The following is a 6,000-nucleotide window of genomic DNA, read 5'->3' on the forward strand; positions in this document are numbered from 1 at the left end:
CCAAATATCGCAATACTATTGAATCATCACATTTTTGCCAATTCCCACCCCTAATAATCAGACTAATGTTTGTACACAGAATATGAAACAATTAAAAAATGTATCATAATAAAATTTGCCTCGATAGCAAAAGGTTCAATATGTCTCAATATATTGCGTATGCATTGTGCTGAGGTATAACGTATTTTTTATGTTTTGCTGTTGAATAGATTTTGTCATTCTCTGCTCATAGATGAAAAGCACGACCTTCACTGATAATTATTGAAATAGACTGATACAAAAATGTATGAAGCTGGAGACAGGAGACACTTAGCTTAACTTATATTATGTTAGCTTAGCCTAGTTTAACTAACTTTAGTTCATCATAGCTTAGCTTACTTTGGCTTATTTTATCTTAACTTAGTTCAGTTTATCTTAGCCTAGCTTAGTATAAAGACAAGAAGCTAAATGAAACAACTACCTTTGGTCCGTCTAAAGAGAAAAGTTTGCCCACCAGCTCGTCTGAGTTTCATTTATTAACCCTCTGAAAAGGGAACGTCCACAAGAGATGACTTTCTGCAGCATTGTGTTTAAATCGAGGTAAAATAAAAACTACAAAAGCCAAAATATAAATGTTGTTGTTGCAGCAGGGAGCCAAGGCCTCTGGACTTTTGGGCCAGAGAGTGGGGGGAGTGTTGTTGCTCATGTTGGTTTTTATTTGGCAAAATTCACACATTTCTGAGTTTTATAATTTATTATAGTAGATTGACTTACATATCCCTTTTGGCTAAGATTTTACACATTTTAGAGACATCAAGCAATTTAAGCTTAAGATGAGGCCTATGCAAATTTTTGGTTTTCACGGGGAGCGTTGAAACAGTTCATGCTGCAAGTCACCAGGGAATCTGGTGTTAGATAGATGTGTCTGTGGTGTATGTGTAACTCTGAAAGCTTTCCTCCTGTGTCCAGTCTTGAGTCAAACTAAGTGGCTGCCAGCTCCGGCTTTACATTTAATCAATCTTCCTATCGAACTCTGCAAGCGAGCAAACAGGCTTTTTTACTAAAATGTCCAACTGTGTTTAGTGAATGTCTTTATTTTAACTCTGGTGCCAATGCACAAGTGAATATGGAGATGTCATATACGTATTAGATCTATGTAGATAGGATGTAACACTAGATCTAACTGTTACACATAATAGAAATGTAATTCTTCTGTAAATCATATCATAGCTTGAGATTTTGGATTGGGTAATGTCGTGTTGACTGAGGGAGTAAAATCTAAGGCTGTCGTTGAGAAGATGTGAGTGTTTACCAGGCAGGGAGTGTCCAACAGAAGACACTGTCAAGATGCATCATGGGAAGTGTAGGCTCTCTTGCTTTTGAGTTTATGCCCCACTAGAGTGAAAATGACTCTGCTGCTTTGAGTGTGATGATTGTGTTTTAAATCTCTTTTAATGGACGTGCACCAGTAAATGTTTTCACAGGCTGATCTCTATATGTAAAATCTGCGGAACCCCCCCATTTATAAAAAGAACAACGGGTCAGAGGTGTGAATGATCACAGCGAGCCCGTACCTTACCCTGAGCTGCTGCACCAGGGATTTAAAGGGAGGTGCTGTTGGCTGTTGGTGCAGAGATGCTGGTCACCACACGCACACACACACACACACACACACACACACACACACACACACACACACACACACACACACACACACACACACACACACACACACACACACACACACACACATACACACACACACACATGCTGGTACTTGGCTACTCAACGGCCCATGTCATTGTTTACTGTCTCCCTCTCTTCTCGCTCCTATTATTTTCGCTACCATACACCACTCCCTGTCAATGCATGGTCAAACACTCCAAACACACTCTTTGATTTTATATGTGTGTGTGTGTGTGTGTGTGTGTGTGTGTGTGTGTGTGCAACAGTCGGTCATAAATGCTTCTTGTAAACAAAAGACAAATCCTGCATGGCCAAAATTGAATGGCCAAGTGTTTTTGTGTTGTGGATTCTCTCACGGGAAACAGGAATGCATGCGTTTCCCTATCGTGTGTCAGGAAAGCAGAAAGGTCGTTGAAATGGAAAAAAGGATGAAGAAGGCATCTCTGTAATTGTTCGAGGGGCAGCAAGGCTGCGTCAGCTGGAGTGTTCGTGGCTGCGATCATCGCCTCGGCTCGTTGAATGTGTCTCATCGGCGCTGCCCGCCGGTTGCATAAGCCGTCTGGGATTTAGTCAGCTGCTCCTCGGAGTGTTTATATTGTAGGTAACATTTTCATATTGGTACATTTGCAGGGGTGGAGGAATTACTCAGCTAAAGTTGCTTTTAAATAGAATTTAAGTATTAAAGGAGACATATTATGCCCATTTTACCACAGTTGATATGGTTCTTTGGTGTCTTAATGAAATGTCTGTAACATATTTTGGTCAAAATACCACAAGGATCATTTAAAACAGCACCCTTTTTACCCTGTCTAAAACAGCCCTCATCCCCTCCTCCCTCCTTCACGAGATACAAGCGCCCAGATTTTAAGCTATCCATTACCTCTGTAGAAATATGGCTACTGGAGACGAAGATACAATCTTGCAACCATATCGTTGTGAACCAGAGTCAGGTGGGCGAAGCCTGGCTCCGGGGAGAGACTAACCGCAAGCTAACCGCCGGCTGGCGAGCTAACCGGGCCGGTGGAGCCGGGCCGTGTAGTGAGCCTATGACGTCAATTCTGGTCGTAAACCCATTCGACGCCAGGTAGCGTATCGTTTCTGACATAGAGGAACCACAACAAATCGTGGGAGTTGTTTTTTTCGAGAGTTTTTGGGACTGTATGACATGCTAGATACCCAAATTAACTTGTAGAAGCACTACAAAAGTGTAATTTTCATAATTTGTGCCCTTTAAAATCAAAAGTACTTGCTAAGTGGAACTGATTCCCCAATGCTAGAGAACAGCATCATCATCATCATCATCATCATCATCACCTAGATTAAAAAATGTACTAAAAAAGTAAATGTACAAGAGACACTACACATATGGGTCAAACATAGCTGAGCAAATATGACTGTGAAAGCCTCATATCAATTGAATCTGATTGGATAATGGCACACAGCAGAGGGCAGACAGTTCTGTGATAGGTGGAGTAGATTGTCAAAACGGATGGATTATAGTTATTTTATAATCTTGTACGTTTTTTACTTTTAAATCCTAACGACACTTATACCACAAGTACAATAAGCTGCCAGTCATTTTTTACTTTGCCTGCATTTTGTATCACAGTCGTCACCTTATTTGATGTGTGACTTTTCTATCCAATCAGATTTCAGCACTGCCATGATGCTGCCCAATCACTGGCTCTGCAGTTGTTTCAACCAAGGATGTGAAATGCTTAATGCAGCTGGTTGTGCATTGAGTTTCATCTATTGTTAACAATCAGCCAATGTGACACACACACGCGCACACACACACGCGCACACACGCGCACACACACACTCACACACAGTGGGATAGCAGCAGACTTCCTCTCCTAACCCGATGACTCATTCAGCTGTAATGCTGCTTCTATATAAATACAGATTCTGTTCTCTCAGTGGCAAACACAAACACACACAGACAGGTGCACACACGCAGATGTCAAACACACACACACCCATGAGAGCTGAATGCTCGACAGTTAATGATGTAAAATCTCTTAAATATTGTGATTTTCATGTCAAACGCCCGCTCAAGTTAAAGCTAAAGGTCTTTGTACTCTGTAAATAATCAGTATAATCAGTTCACCTTCACCGTCTGTTGATGGTATTTCAAACACTTTATCATCATGTTCATTTTCATCCATGACATAAGTGTGTGCACACCGGCTACTGTGATTCACCAGACAGTGTATTTTGCTGGGGTACTGTAGTGGACATGGTGGTGCAGCGGTTAGCACTATCGCCTCACAGCTGGGTTTGAACCTGCTGACCAACCAGGGCCTTTCTGTGTAGAGTTTTCTTTTCAACCATAGATGTACATAAAGATGGACGTCGCATTTGAACTTCCTCAACAATGAAACTACAAACTCTATATACTCAGCTGGCAATCATGATGTTTCATTAAGCTTTTATACCATCAAATAACTAGTTAATACCAGACTTACCAGTAACCTGAGCACTTGAACAAACATCTGTTTGATAAGAACTAACATAAATGCTAGAAACCAGCTTGAGAAAAATTCATTTCATGTATACTTTCACTTTTTTGTTTGGTCCATGTCCCATCCAGGTACTCGGAGGAGGCGGGGTTTGGGACCTATTCTGTAGCCAGCCACCAGGGGGCAATCACGATTATTTGACTTGAAATGTAATCCATATTTTTTTTTTACAGTCTATGGTTCAGCCTTCACTCCAGCCCTGCCCGCTACCCTCAAAAGGATAAGTGGGATGTATGGATGTGCCTACATGGTGCCTTCACCCAAAGACATGGTGTGAATAGTTGTTAATCTCTATATGTCGACCCTGTGATACATCAGTGATGTGACCTGCTCATTGATTGGCTCCTCGCAGTCGATGGGATCCCACTTTGTTTCAACACACATACCTTCCAACACACCAAGTGAGACCAGGCTGTAGGTTAACATCATTGGATGAAATGGTTGAGCAGAATGTGGGGGTGTTAATCTGGTTATTCTGACACAGAGTGTGTGTTTAATATAGTTAAAATCATCAGACTAAAGGCAAAATTCAATTCACTTAACTTTATTTCAGCAGGATAATTAATTCAGAGTCAGAAGTGTTGCTGCTTCCTTCATGTTAAAAGATGGAGCATGTATAAATAAAAAAGCATTGCCATGGACCAAACAAAATACAAATCAAATCAAATCAAATCAAATCAAAGTTTATTGTCACATGCACCAATGACACCAATTGGAGCAGTGCAATTCCTGGGACATGGCAGGCAGCATCTATGCAGGCAGCATCTACACAGTAGACGGGCTTTACAAAAATTTTAAAAATTGACATACCATATAACATATAACGTATAACATATTAAAATGAAGCAGCAGTTTACAGGGTGAAAGAGTGGGGGAAATTAAATTAAATAATATGTATATTTGTGAGGTAAGTACCTATTAAGTGTGACCTGTGATCTTGTGACCTGGCAGGCAACATCTACTTAGTACAAAAGCAGCAGTTCAAGGGTGAAGGAGTGGGGAATATTAAATTAAAAAAAATATGAATATATATGTAGTAAGTACGTAGTAAGTGGGACCTGGGGTCTTGTGACCTGGCAGGCAAGGGCTTTACAAAATAAAAATAAAATAACATACCATATAACATATAACCTCTAACATATAACATATAACATATAACATATAACATATCAAAATGAAGCAGCAGTTTACCAACAGTTTGAAGCAGGGGGAATATTAAATTTAATAATATGAATATATGTGTTGAAAGTGTATTTGTATGGGTGGTGGAGCAGAATGTACATGGTAACTTTTCAGAGGGTCAGTGTTGCTGATTCAGAAGCCTTACGGCCTGGGGGGAGAAGCTGTCAAAGTACAACAATGGTTTTTGTTATTTTCAGTATAGCTCATATCACACTGATATTTGTTCAAGTTTTCATGTTCCTTTTTTAGAGTTTTTATTAGTTATTTGATACCAAAGCAACTAGGTGACTCAACGCAACTGCAAACACATGGATTTAAAGACCTGGATATTGTGTTCCTGAGGATGGGGCCTAGTGTTGTCAGATGGGAAATGTTATAGTATGGGCTAAAATTAACCAATTTTGGGGAAATTATTCTACATGCACCAATTAATCCTGCCGGCAACATCTGTGACAAGAGTTCATGGAAGTGTTCAGTTTCAGTGATGACGTAGCAGCACCATCATGATCTTAAACAAGCCTTTGTTATTTGAACCAAACCCCCCTCTGTTGTCCCAACACACACAGTGACACGCGTGGCGCTGCATGTGTCCTGCAGTGCTACAGTAAGCACTTCTCATCCACACGACCAC

Source organism: Limanda limanda, chromosome 21, assembly GCF_963576545.1.
Source record: "Limanda limanda chromosome 21, fLimLim1.1, whole genome shotgun sequence".
Lineage (NCBI taxonomy): Eukaryota > Metazoa > Chordata > Actinopteri > Pleuronectiformes > Pleuronectidae > Limanda > Limanda limanda.